We start from the raw sequence: 14,632 nt of genomic DNA on the forward strand, positions 1-14,632 counted from the left end.
TTTATATATATATATATAGATATGTATGCATGTTTATATATATATATATAGATATGTATGTATGTTTATATATATATAGATATGTATGTTTATATATATATATAGATATGTATGCATGTATATATATATAGCTATGTATGTTTATATATATATATAGATATGTATGTATGTTTATATATATATATAGATATGTATGTTTATATATATATAGATATGTATGTTTATATATATATATATATAGATATGTATGTATGTTTATATATATATATATAGATATGTATGTATGTATATATATATATATAGATATGTATGTATATATAGATATGTATGTATATATAGATATGTATGTATATATATAGATATGTATATATATATATATATATATATATATATATATATATATATAAAACAATGAGAACACAATCCAACGTAAATGAATTAAAGATGCTGGGATTTTTTTTAAAAATAAATAGTTTGTTTTAGACACTTCTGCCGTACATGATAATGATGTTGACAAATTCACACATAAAATCCAAGCGTCTTTAATTCGTTTCAGTTGGATTGTGTTCCCATTGTTTCGTATGTTGATTTATTTGGAAAATTATGTGTGAATTTGTCAATATCATTATCATCTACTGCAGGAGTATGGGTCTAAAACAAACTTTACTAAAAATTCTCTATCTATATAAGAGCCAGGCAGGTCAAATTCTTTATCTATATAAGAGCCAGGTATGTCCAAGGATGGAATACTGTTGCCACATCTGGGCAGGAGCTGCTAGAAAAGACTTGTCCTCCCTTGATAGGGTTCAAAATAGACTTCGTAGTCTCGTAGGAGATATCCTTTTCTCTTCCCTGCAACCTCTTTCTCTCATAAAATTTTATTCATTTTTTTTTATGAAGTATGTCTTGCACATGTTTCATTAAATAGCGAAAGCGCACTAAACAACTCATCAGAAAAAATATATTCAGATAATAGTTGGAAATATTGTTTTTTTTCCCCTTGGAGGAGAGAGGATTTAGTAAGTAAAAAAAAAAATATATATATGATTACTTCATTTAATCACATAAATTAATATACGAAAGTATAAATTTATGCGTAAACTTTAAGTATTTACTTCACCAGTGCTGAACTTAAGATGCAGGAGATGAAGATGTGGGCGAATTTTTTTTTTTTTTTACAGCGGAAAAACACGTTTTTATGAGAGCGCTTTGAAGGCGGCCATCTTGGATTAAAAAAAAAATTTGTTTGAATTTTAGAAATGACAATGGGAGATAACTCCAGTTAAAGCGCTGACACCCCTCCCCATCTCTAATATTAGCTTTTCGTCCTAAAAATCGAACATTTTGCTCGGTATCATAACAAATTGTTTTTTCGCTGTAAAAAAAAAACAAAAAAAAAACTACTTGATGAAATTAAGTGAAATTTTTTTTCAGAGAACTTCGTCCCATAACGGATACATACAATTTAAACTTTTTTCGATATTTTCATTTTTTAATATCTTGACTAAACTGTACAAGTACCCTTAGAGGCTGTCGTTATGAGACAATTGAGGAGACGAAAGAGGCTTTGATGAGGATCATTGACACGCTCAAACAAGAAGACTTTCGTGGGGCTTTCCAGAATTTGTTGGAACGATACAAGTGCATTGCAACCAGAGGAGATTACTTCAACAGCAACTAGAGTTTTCCATGTGTACTATCAATAAAAGCGCCCATACGAAAAAAGTCTATAAACTTGTATATAAAGTTTTATTCGTCAAGACATTTTTGAAATTCTCAGATAGATTAAAACACCCGGCTACATCAAATTTATTTAAAAGTTGAGATATGAACAGTTTGTCACAATATGCGGATACGAAGAGGTTTGTGAAATATCCAGATCTTTTAATCGAACAAAAACATGTGTTAAGTTTGTTTAAAAGTAGGGATATAAAATGTCCTTAAACACAAACATTCCGGTATGAGGAGTTTTGTAGAGTTTGTTACGATGTTCGTGTATGAAGGATTTGTGTATAATTTAATATCTAGATGTTGTTGGAATGGTGCAACAAGGGCATTGCAGCCGGAGGAGATTACTTCGAAGAGGACTAGAGTTTCATGTTTGTGCTATCAATAAAAGTGGCCATACGGAAAAAATCTGGAAACTTATTTAAGGCACCTCGTGCGTTGGTTATGATTGTACAAAACAATTTACTCCAAGGAATTTTATTGTTTTTGTTGGTTTTGATTAACTCTGCTTTTTTTTAATTATTCAGGATTAAAAGTCTAAGCCATTTTTCTTAGTTTGTTCTCTGTTAATCAAGTATGCTCCTGTGCAGTTCTAGAAGGTTAACTCTCCCAGGCTTTACCTTCTTACCTTTTGTAAAAGAGGTTAGTGTATTGCTAATCATATGATTCGTCCTTACCGAGGAATGCTGAAAGAGTTGCATATTTCTATTTAGAAAGCCATTCTTAATATAGAAAAGGAGGGATTTCATATTGACATAACGTGTTGTAAGTCATTTTCAGTCGACCATCCCAGGCTTCCTCTTCCTGCCCTTTTAGAGAAACTTACTTGCTTGGACTTAGCCAACTCAATCGTCGCGTTGACTGAATATGGACACTTTATTCACTTTTTAACATCAGGGTGAGGAAAAAAAAATTTTTAAATACTGACGAAGGAATAATATTTGTTTATATTTGCGTTGTAATTTGGCTTCAAATGTATTTTATACATATTTCATTTTAAAATTCAAATTTAGTCAATGCTTCTAACATGGAAAAAAATCTATCCTGATATATATATATATTGTGTGTGTGTGTGTGTGTGTGCGTGTGTGTGCTATTCGTCATTCCAAAAGTCAAAAGATGGAATCAATTCACACGCATAAATTTTATTTTTTTCAAGGCAAATGCCTGGCTTTTCATTATATTATGTCTTACACATGTTTAGTTGACTAGCAAAAGATTACTAAACCCCTCTTCAGCGATGAATGGATATTCCTTAAAAAAAACTGCTAGAAAGAAAAAGAAAATGGAGATATATAAAGCCTGCAAAAACAAATTTAAAACACTTTATGTAGGAATCCCCCCCCCAAAAAAAAAGACAAATATAATTTCAAACAGCATGAGTAATGTCTCATGCCGATATGTTGAATTTTATATGTATAATTATATTCAATTTAGATAACCAAAATTACCATTAGTCACGACAATAAATCTACTGTTTCAGTCTAAAAAGACTCCCATCAAGCAACAAAAAAAAGCCTCTGGTCTTAGTCGAGGCAAGACCTTTAATGAAAATAAAAACTGAGTATGAAAAAAGAAAGAAAAAACAAAAAAAAATAAGAAACAAAAAGAAAGCAATTTGTAAGGACTTTTTTTTTTCCAAAATTTATAACTCAGTATATTTAAACTGAAATAGTACATTTCTTGTTGTGACTAATGGTAATTTTGTTTACCTAAATTGAATAAAATAATAACTTGCTCTTTTTATTGAGCACTGTCAACAACCTTTGGAGTATTTTTCACCTTGAAGAAAGATATATATATATACAAGCACTACATTATAAAAAGAAAAATAATCTTGATTATGAATAATCCCTTTTCTCCTAATGGATGAGGGCTTCTATATTTATTACAACCTATTTTTACTCAGTGAAAAACATTTTTTTAAAATTTATTTCTTCCTTTTTTTATTTTTATTTTTTTTTATTTATTTTTATTTATTTTATTTTTTTTCATTTCCTGTTTGTCATGTGTTGTACACGTATCCATTCCATAATTTTTCTTATTTTCTTATTCAAGATTGAATTATTTAATAAACGTTCACAATTATTCTCTGACAATGTTGTTTTTTTTCTTTTTTTTTGGAAGTGGCTTATTTAGATTGGCATTTAATGTGATAAACAAAAATGAAGAAAAACCTTTTATCAAGTACCTACTTATCACGGAATGAAGATAGGTTATTCCAAAAATCACAAAAAACAGTCAAGTAGTTTTTTTTTTTTTTTTTTTTTCAAAACAAAAAAAAAACGAATTTGTTTTTTTTACAGATAAGTGAAGATTGAAGCCATTTTAATTTTCTTAATTTAGTTTTTCACTTTTATAAAATGACGTTTCTAAAATAATGCTTTCATTATTTCCAAATTTTATTTTCTAAAAAATAAAAAATAAAATTTATACACGTTATGTTAATAAATTATTGTTAGGTTTTAAATCTTGTTTCAGTTGTCTTTCTGACATTATCCAAAACAAAAAAAAAAATTTGAAATGAAAGTCGGTTGTCTGCCCTTGATTCCTTCGTGGATGCTGCTTTCTTCCCCACATTGACGCAGAATAAAATTTGATTTTCTTGAATGAAAAAAAATAAAAAAAAAACAAAAAAAAAACTACTTGATAAAAATACATGTTTTTTTTTTTTTTTAATATTGTATCTTCATTCCATGACTGGTACGTATATCATCCGGAGTGTCTTTTTATTTATTTATTTATTTATTTTTACTTTTTTTACTGCCATTCATCCATCCAGCATGGCTGCAGCTAAGATTGAACTCCCTACACAAGTTTGTAGTGTAATTCAAGTCTTGTCGGTAGCTGGATACTTGATGCTTCGCCAGGCCTAACAAGGGTACTTTTCTCTCCGTGTTGTGTTAAATTCTCCCCCCCCCCCACTGTTCCTATCTTAGTTTCAATAAATTTTCTATGTTTACATAAAAAAAAGTTTCATTACCATTTGGAAGCTAGAAATACAAAAACTGACAGTTTCAAATGTGTATTGTAAACTTTTGCGGGGCACTGTATATATATATATATATATATATATATATATATATATATATATATACACCATGTAAGCAAAAAGAGATCCCCTCCCCGGTCCGTCCAACACCAAAGAGGACGAGAATACAGCATGGGGCCCTCAGGAGCTGGAGCAGATGACACCCAATGATTATAGGGAACTCTTTAACGCCACTTACAAGGATGTCACGAAGGGAACAACCATCATACCCCTTCTGGGACAGATCGAAAAATTGGAAGAGAGTTTTCTCCCTGATCACCTCCGACCTCAAGACCAGGAGTTTAACGGGTGTCAACAAAGACACCATGGTGGAAATCCTCATTGACTTGAACCTTCCAGCAAGCTATATATGCAGGAGGAGTTTCGCCATGTGGGACATTCTGCTCCCCAGCCAGGAGGATGCAAAAAGACTGGCTAGGACCCAACACAGAAGCAGGAACATTCGGTTCCAGACAGTATACCTCGGCGGGAGGAACACCACTGTCTCAGTACTGAACGTTCCATGCTATATGACCGGAAAACAAGTCAGGACCATTCCGAGTCAGTACGGTGAGGTGGAGGCAGTCACCCCAACCCGCGGTCGACGCAACATTTTGACCGGGGACTACAAAGTTCAGATGGTCCTGGGCAAGGACAGTTTCGATAACGTTCCAGCCATGCTCAAGTTTGGAGAGCAGACCATGATGCTGATCATGGAGGGGAGAAAACCTCACTGCTGGCACTACCAGCTAAGGGAACACATGGCCAAGGACTGTCCTAAAAGGCAACCAGCCAACCCTCAGGGAAAAGTCCCCACCAAAACACCCGCCAAAACCCCAGCAGAAGTACAAGCCACAGCCCCATCCGGAGGCAATTTCGACCCGGCAGCAGAAGCGGGTTGGGCAATGGTCACAAGGAAGGGTAGACCCAGCAAAAACCTGCCCAAACCAATAACGACCAAAACCCAACCCGAAATCACCCCGAACGACACTCAGGCACCCTCTTCCTCAAACAAGAGGAAGGTCCAAGAATCTGAGGAAGAGATCGCGTCGGAGCGTGTAGAGACAGCCACAGACACAGAAGAGACAACATCAAGAGAACGACGAAGAGGAGGAAAAGCAGGAGATTCAAGGGAGACACCTCCACCCGCAAAGACAATATCCAACCAGCCGAGTCTGAACCCCCCCAAATCCCACTCCTCCAAACAACCAGAGCAGTTTTCTCCCTCCCTCTCGAACCCCCAAGAACACTACCATGCAATCCATCCTCAGAAAGGTCGAGTAACGACCCCAAAAAACTACCCGGGGCGGGAGATGTGGACGTGGCATCCTAATGTGCCTTCCCTTGTTATGGCCCGTTTGAACTTGAGCTTTAGACCTAACCCGGCTGGATACTGGAAGTTCTACAGCACCTTGTTGGAGCTGGAGGACTACCGGTTGAAGGTTACAGAGTTAATCCAGTGGGCATTAGTGGGGACGGTTACCGGAAGTAAGTGGTGGCTTAGTCTCAAAGCTAAAATTAGACGCTTCTCGGTCCAGTACAGCCAACGCCTCGTGCTAGATAAGGCTAAGGTCAAGGAGCGTATAGAGAATAGGCTGACCTGACTGGTGGAGGGGGGGACCCCCTAGAGATAGCGCTAGCTAAACAAGACCTCAATCACTTGGCTAGTGAGTGGTATGAGGGCCAGATAGGGCTAGGTAAATGAAAGTCTCGAACGAGACTGTTAATGTAGACGCTGTTGAGCGTAAGGCTGCTCTAAGGTTCGGACGGGTACATTCGAAAAGTAAACGACCTGGAAGGGCATGCCCTCGTGTCGACGCGGGAGATTTGCGAGGAGTTTCGGAAGCATCTATCGGAGCGCTTCACCCAACTACCCAGACTCAGGGTTGAAGAGTTTGGCAGGTATTTGGCTGACTCGCCCCCGCCTCATGGCGGCTCGAGCGGCTAGCTGTGATGGTCTTGTCACGGAACATGAGATCATTACTTTGTTGAAGCAGTTCGGCTGCAACAAGTGTCCGGGGCTTGATGGTCTACCCTACGAATTCTACTTGAGGCTGCCGCCTATGTTGGTCCCTATTCTGAAGGATATGTTCAACCATTGGTTTGTTCAGGGTTCCATCCCTGGGCAGGTGACCAAGGGAGTGATCACATTGCTGAGGAAAGGTCAACGGCATGGTAGGGAGGAAGACTTAGACAATTTTAGGCCCTTAACTCTGCTAAATACAGAGTTAAAGATTTTGACCAAGGTTCTTGTGAATCAGTTGCAGGTTGTCAACACTGACTTGATCGAACCAGGCCAGAGCTATGCTGTGAAGGGGAGATCGATTCAGGACAATCTTTATCTGATACGCACGATCATAGAGAGGACAGAAGACAACGCCGAGGCCACGCTGATCAGTTTGGATCAGTCCAAGGCTTTCGATAGGGTAGACCATCGGTTCCTGGGATCTGTGCTGGAGGCTGCTGGTTTTAATCCGGACTTCAGCAAGTGAATCTTTGTACTGTATGACAGGCCGATGGTAGCGGTGCAGATCAACGGTAAGCTGTCGGAGTCATTTGCCGTCTCTCGGTCGGTGCGACAGGGTTGTCCGCTGTCGCCTCTGTTGTACGTCCTGGTGTTGGAACTCCTCCTTTGCAAGTTAAGGGATAAGGCGACTACACCAGTCCTGCATGGGATAGCTCTCCCTGGAGGCACACGAGCCAGGGTTTCTGCGTTCGCCGATGACGTCACCGTGTTCGTGTCTTGCCCCACGGACAATCAAACGATCACTGATGCGCTCGCTCGATACGAAGAAGTTACGGAGGCCGTCTTTAATCGCAGTAAGTCGGTGGGTCTGCGGTTGGGTGCCTGGATTGGAGTAAATTCGCTTCTGGGCATCTTCAGTTGGACTGACGGCCCAGTCCAGATCCTCGGTGTGTGGTTCGGACCGGGTCTCCAACTGGAGAAAAACTGGTCGGAATGACCAGAGTGAATGCGGTATTGTGGTAAATGTTGCCAGTCAAGAGTAAAGTCCCCAAAGACTCCAATTTTTACTTTAGTTACAAAGACCCTGCAACACTTCCCTCCCCAGATCTTATAGGGCCTTGTGCCTAAATTTGTTTTGTCTTTTGAGATTTTACTTTTTTAAATTTTTTAATTTTATATTGAAATTTTTTTAATTGGAATTTTTTCTTTAAATGGAATAAATTAAATATGAAGATCAAAGTGTAGTATCTGTTCTCTGATACATACACCGTGCAAGGCAGTGCTGTTCTGGCGACACATTCTCATGCCCGGACCACCTGACGAGCTTGTTGGGTAGCGTTCTGTCCGCACCCCCACTTTGTCTGTCTTTCTCTACTCTCCCCCTCATGGGGGGATCCGAGCTGATAATTTACGTCTTTCCCGCGAGGGAGGGTCAGAAACACTTTCTCTCTTCCTTCCACAAACTTCTCACTCCCTCTCTCAGTTCTATCTCCCCTCTTGCCGCCTTTTGGCGCCAAAGTCGGCTTCCCACTTTGGACGCCATCTTCACGTCACTCTTTTCTGTGATTTTTAAAAGAAGAGGGGACAAAAACGGACACCCCCAGCCCGGGGGCCACCAATATGGATATCCCCAGCCAGGGGGCCACCAATATGGATACCCCCAACCAGGGAGTTACTGCTCCCCAATAGGAGGAGCAAAAACAACCACTAACGGGGCGTATCGCCCGGATATGTCATCATTGGAAGCTCCTGAGGAGAGGGAAAATTTACCAACAGCTTCCCCCAAGGGCGACTCCCCTCAAAGGAGAGCAAAACCAAAATCGGTCTTAGCATCTCACTCCGACCACAAAAAGGAGGAGGTGCCAGGCTAAAAGGACACTAAAGGGGACAGCGCTCCCCAGGAGGGCTGCTCCCCCAAAAGGGGAGCCGATCAAGAAAATGAGGGGGCATACCGCCTGGACCTCAAAAATGAGGAAGGGGAAGATACCTTCAAAGTAAACAAAAAAGATCATGCTCCCCAAGAGGCCGACTCCCCAAAATGGGAAGCTGCTCCCGAAAAAGACTCTAACCAAGCAGAGTCAAAGACACTGAAAAGGGAGCTGCCCCCCCAAAAAGCGACATTCCTACAAAAAGACAGACAAAGACATCTGGGGAGGCAGGAAGCGTCGCCAATAAACACAGGCAGGGGCGACCTCCATAAAAGACCAAAAACGGTCTAATCCCACCAAAGACCCCATACCAGCACCAACACCAACACCATCAAGAGGGTCTGCATGGGGAAAGACCGTAGAAGAGTATAGAGACCTGTACCTGACAAAGTACAGACAATACATGGAGGGGGCAGATATAAAACCCATACCGGGTGCCTAGGAGGCGATTGAGAGCAAAGTCCTGTCCCTTGTCATTTCCGATATACCGGAAAACCACCTCTTGGGGATGAAGAAGGAAGACATGGCGGGGCTCCTCCACAAACTTAACATCCCGGTACTATACTTGTACCAGAGGAGCTTCGCCAGGTGGGACATCCTCCTACCCACTAAGGACGATGTGGAGAGACTCTCCCTCCAAGAAATAAAGCATGAGAGAGTCAAACTAATACCTGAATACCAGGGCAAGAGAAGGACTCGGGTGCAGGTATTTAATGTGCCAACCCAAATACCTGTGGAACTGCTAGGATGCCTCTTCAGCCAGTATGGTCAGGTAGTGCTAAAGAAGGATTGGAACGCCATCTTAGACCCCGAGATAGATAAGGTAGGATGCGATGCTAGAGGATCAGACAGGTGCGAGTCCAGCCTGACTGATCTGATGGCTAGATGCAGTTTGGTCGACAGGTTTCGGGTCGAGCATCCGGGGTGGGAAATGTGGACGTGGACTAATAGCGTTTCCTCCTATCCAAACACTTACTTGGACAGGATGTTAGTTAGGAAAGGCGAAGTAGACTTCTTATCTTATCCCATGTTCACTTGGCTAGGCCAGACGGACCATAAACTAGTTATGGCCCAGCTGAAGCTAGGAAATAGGCCTAAGTTAGTGGCTCAGTGGAAGTTAAATACCTCCCTTCTGGAGATACAAGACTTTCAAGAGAAGCTAATAGAATTAATTCAAAAAGCACTAGTGGGGGCGGTTGCCAGGAGTAAGTGGTGGTTAGGTCTAAAAGCCAAAATTAGAACCTTCTCCATCAAGTATGCCCAGTGCCTTGCACTAGATAAGGCCAAGACAAAGAAGAAGCTAGAACAGAAACTAGACCGGGCTACAGGGGAGGGTGATAGGGTTAGTCAGGAACTTGCTAAGCAGGACCTTCTGCGTGAGAATAGCGAGCGTTATGAAGGTCAAGTAGTCAGAGCTAGGCTTAGAAAGATAGGCAATGAAGCAGTCAACTCCAACACTGATGCGCGTCGTGAAATTTCTAGGCGTGGCTTGGACAAGTACAATGCAAAGGGAAGACATCTGATGGATGCACCCTGGAATCGACTCGGGAGATCTGCGAGAGGTTTCGAGAACATTTCGAGGGGCGTTTTACGCAGCAGCCCGATCTTCCGGTCCTTGAGTTTAGCAACTATTTGGCTGACTCTCCCCGCCTCGAGGTGGCTAGAGCAGCTAGTTGTGAGGATCGGGTGATGGAGTGGGAGGTTTTTACTGCGCTGAAGCAGATCAGCTGTGACAGATTGCTGGGACTCGATGGTCTGCCATACAAACTGTATTTGAGGCTGTCACCCATGTTTCTGCCTCTTCTGACGGATGTGTTCAGCCATTGGTTTGCTCAGGGATCCATCCAGGGGCAAGTCACCAAGGGAGTGATCACATTGTTGAGGAAAGGTGACGGGCATGGTGGGGAAGAGTTAGATAATTACAGGCCCATAACTCTGCTAAACACAGAGTTGAAGATTTTGGCCAAGGTCCTGTTGAATCGGCTGCAGGTTGTTATCGACGAGTTGGTTGAACCAGAACAGAACTACATTGTGAAGGGGAGATCGATTCAGAATGACTTGCACCTGATATGCACGATCTTAGAGGGAGAGATAGATGATGATATGGAAGCCGCGCTGATCAACTTAGATCAGTCCAAAGCTGTCGATAGGGTCGACCATCGTTTCTTGGCATCTGTCTTAGAAGCTGCTGGTTTTAAACTGGACTCCTGCAAGTGGATCTCCATGATGTATCGACAGCCCACGGCCATTGTGCAAGTCAACGGAAAGTGCTCAAAACCCTTTGTTATCTCTCGGTCGGTTCGTCAGGGTTGTCCGCTGTTGCCCCTGTTCTATGTCCTGGCTTTGGAGCCCCTGCTCCGCAAGCTGAGAATTGGGGAGGCAAATTCGGCCCTGAGCGGAATTGCAATACCTGGTGGCTCAGCTGCCAAGGAATCCGCATTCGCCGATGATGTCACGGTCTTTGTATTAAGCTTCAGAGACATTGAAATCGTGTCGGAGATGCTCGCTCGGTACGAAAGAATTACAGGGACCAAGATAAACTGCAGCAAGTCATTAGGACTGCGGTTGGGCATCTGGAGTGGCAATGCCAACTTCCCGGCGCTCTTCAGCTGGACAGATGGCTCGGTTCGGATCCTCGGCGTGTGGCTTGGACTGGGTCTCCAGCTTGACAAAAATTGGTTGGAGTAACAGCCAAAGGTGGAGGCTGCAGTCAATTAAATGGTAGAGCTGAGGCGTGCGCCACTTACATCTTTCCTCTCATCCTTTACCAACTGGCCGTACTTCCCCTGCCTGCACAACACCTAACAGCTCTCATCGAACTCTTGTCCTCGCTTCTTTGGGACAGAGGAAGAAACTGGGTGAGCAGACAGGTCTGTATTCAACGTCCGTGTGAGGGAGGCTTGGGAATGCCGGACTTGAAGTGTCATCAAGACACTGAGAGGCTGGCCTTCCTGAGCCACTATATGCAAGATGACCAACCGTGGCACCCCGTGGTTACTGCCGCCTTCCCCGACCTTGTTCTTGACCCTTCTATCGAAAGCTGTCGCAGGCCATGGAGAGAATCTGCCTACATGAAAGAGTGCCGAGCCACGCTAAAACGACTACCAAGGTCCAGTGACCTTGTGACTGCTACCTGTAGGGATCTAGTGAAGGGGGTCACCGACGACCCGCTATGCGCGCATTTGGGTTGGCAGCAGAGTGAGATCTGCTTCGCGTGGAGCTGGGTGCCAGGTTCGAGTCATCTGAACAATTTGGAGTTCTCTCTGACCTGGCGATTGGCCTGAAATGCACTTCCACTCAACAACATACAATGCAGTTTCGGGTTTTTGGAGTCGACTGATTGTCCCCTTTGTGGGAAAACGGCTGTAGAAACGACTGATCATGCTTTCTTTGGTTGCCACGAACTCTGCGGGTACTGGTCGTATGTCAGCAAAGTGACGGCTTGCATCGATCCTGAGCATCATCGCCAATTACTGTATCCAATGTTATGGACAACATGAGGCCGCTGTGGGACCGGAAAAGACAAATGGTCTACGTTATGATCCTGGCCGGGGCAACAATGGTGATATTTGACGTTGCGTGTGCAAGGTTGCCAGGGAGGTGTTGTCGTTTTCTGATCAGGAACTGATCGCTTTCTTTAAACCCCAACTACGGGTGAAGATCAGATGTGATAGAAGAAGGCTGCATCGCGCTGCATTTGACAGAAGATGGATACATGTAGCAAGTCTGTGTGTACGAAGAGGAGCCAAATTTGAATATGTGTTCCCCGCTTAGGTGTGGAATGCGTAGTTCCGTAAAGTAAAATTAAACAAGTAGCCTCTCAGCTAGCTAAGTGTGTGTTCCATCCCTCCCTGATTAGGAAGCCACCCCCTCCTACTTGCAATTTTTGTTTTCACCCCTTCCTCTAAAATTCACCCATCTTGGAGAGAAAGAAATACAAACTAACCCCCATCCCTTACCCACAAAATTTTCTTTTCTCCATTCACTCGCATCTAGAGACTGACCCGCAGAAGCGAGGTTCCTTTTACACACCTAGTGGAACGGGCAGTCTACTAACTAGACGGGGTTGGGAGGGTCCTACTAATCACCTTTTGCTTTTTCTTCCCCCACCCTCGACACAAATGAATTATTGTACCATTTTTATTGTTATCTTTTTTTTTTGTTTTTACACGTCAATAAAAAATGTTTTAAAAATTGGGAGTTAAGTAGGACGCCCCCCAGTATGAAAGGGTGAATGTGGTATTATGGCGAAAGAAGATACTAGCTGGGAGAAACTTTTGATTTTGTTTAGTTCTGGAGTGACAAGGATGACAAACGACCCCCACAACCCCCCTTTTGAGTTGGCCATGTGCCTAAGTTTTTTGTTCATTGTTGATTTTCACTGTATTTTTAACATGAATAAAGGATTTAATATCTCAAAGTGTAGTATCTGTTCCGGCAGATACTGCAAGCAAAGAGCATATGTAGGGGCCACCCCACATATAAGAGCTTGGTCAATGTAGGGAAAACTCTTCATACCAATTGTCACTATCCAGCTCCCCTACTCTCTGGGGAGTTGGTCCCCATTTCCCCTTCACTCCTCACATTAAAAATCGGCCTTGTGCCTAATTTACTCGGTAGGGGAGCAAATAAATACCACCCCTTCATACCAATTGTCACTATTCAGCTCCCCTACTCCCCGGGGAGTTGGTCCCCATTTCCCCTTCACTCCTCACTTTAAAAATCGGTCTGGTGCCTAATTTGCTCGGTGGGGGGAGCAAATAAATTCTCTTTTCTTGGCTTTTTGGCCAAGATCAAAGTGTAGTATCTGTTCTTACTACATGCTGTACTTATTGTGATATAAAGTGGGGAATCACTTTTCTCTATTAATTTAATGTAAAATGATCACCCACTTTACAACCAGTCAGCATCAAAGCCATTCAAGTCATTCTCCAGATCATTCAAGTTGTTTTTGAAGCATTCAAGTTATTTTTTAAGCATTCATAAGGTCATTCAATTCATCCTTAAGTTCATTAAAGTCATTCTAAGTCATTTACTTTTTATTTATTTAAGTTATTTCAGCCCATTTTTCCGTCATTTTAGTTTATCTTTAAGATTTTAATGTCAATCCTACATTCACGCATTCATTCATTACACAAGAGCACGCGACTAATGCTTATCGGCCTTGTTACTTAAAAATTCATCAAAAATCAGAAACTTTACTAATTTTAATGAAATTTTCAGTACAAATATCGGAATATAATGAACCCATTATTTTTATTTGAATCTGAAATGTGAAGATTAGTGGAAATTTGTGTTAACAAGAAACACCTTTACTAAATTTATGGTTTTCAGTAGTAAAAAAAATGAATCAATTTATTTTTGATTTTTTATGAAAATAAAGTATCGTCAATTATAACAAAAATAAAGAAGAAGGTAAGTTTCCATTGAATTACCAATATATATATATCCGAGCACTGGGTCCTCTCGTCAGGTCGGTGGGTTCCTATGTGATACATGGCTGTACAGTCCGATTCTATGGCGGAAGAGGGTAGAGAGATGGATTTGCTCTCGCTCCCTCCTCCTTCTTCTCCCAGCCTCTTCTCTTCTTCACCTTCCCTCGTCAAAGTAAGCACTGCTACGGCGTACAGCGTTTCTCCACGCCTTCCTGTCCCTGGCAGCCTCTTCCAACGAGGAGTGGTCGATGTCAGTTGCTGCCAGAGTGCGCTTCAGCTGGTCTTTGTAGCACATTTTTGGTGCTCCTCGTGGTCTGGTTCCTTTTGCCAGTTCTCCGTACATCATTCTCTTGGAAAGCCTTGAATTTCGTATTCTATGGACGTGGCCTGTTCAGCGGAGACGGTGGCGGATAATAGTGGCCTCAACACTTGTCATTTTGGCACGTTCCAGTACCTCAGAATTGGAATTATGACTCTGCCAGGGTATTTTCATAATTTGCCTTAATTTTGTTTGTTGGAAGCGTTCCAGATATTTTATTTCACT

The 14,632-nt window shown here is 41.8% G+C and overlaps 1 pseudogene; it reads left to right on the top strand.

Moving 5' to 3' along the window:
• The first annotated feature begins 13,420 nt into the window (after window positions 1–13,420).
• Window positions 13,421–13,546, top strand: LOC145297979 (U2 spliceosomal RNA; annotated as a pseudogene).
• Window positions 13,547–14,632: the final 1,086 nt, after the last annotated feature.

This window comes from Euprymna scolopes, chromosome 18, assembly GCF_053919585.1.
Source record: "Euprymna scolopes isolate OS-2025 chromosome 18, ASM5391958v1, whole genome shotgun sequence".
Classification (NCBI taxonomy): Eukaryota; Metazoa; Mollusca; class Cephalopoda; order Sepiida; family Sepiolidae; genus Euprymna; species Euprymna scolopes.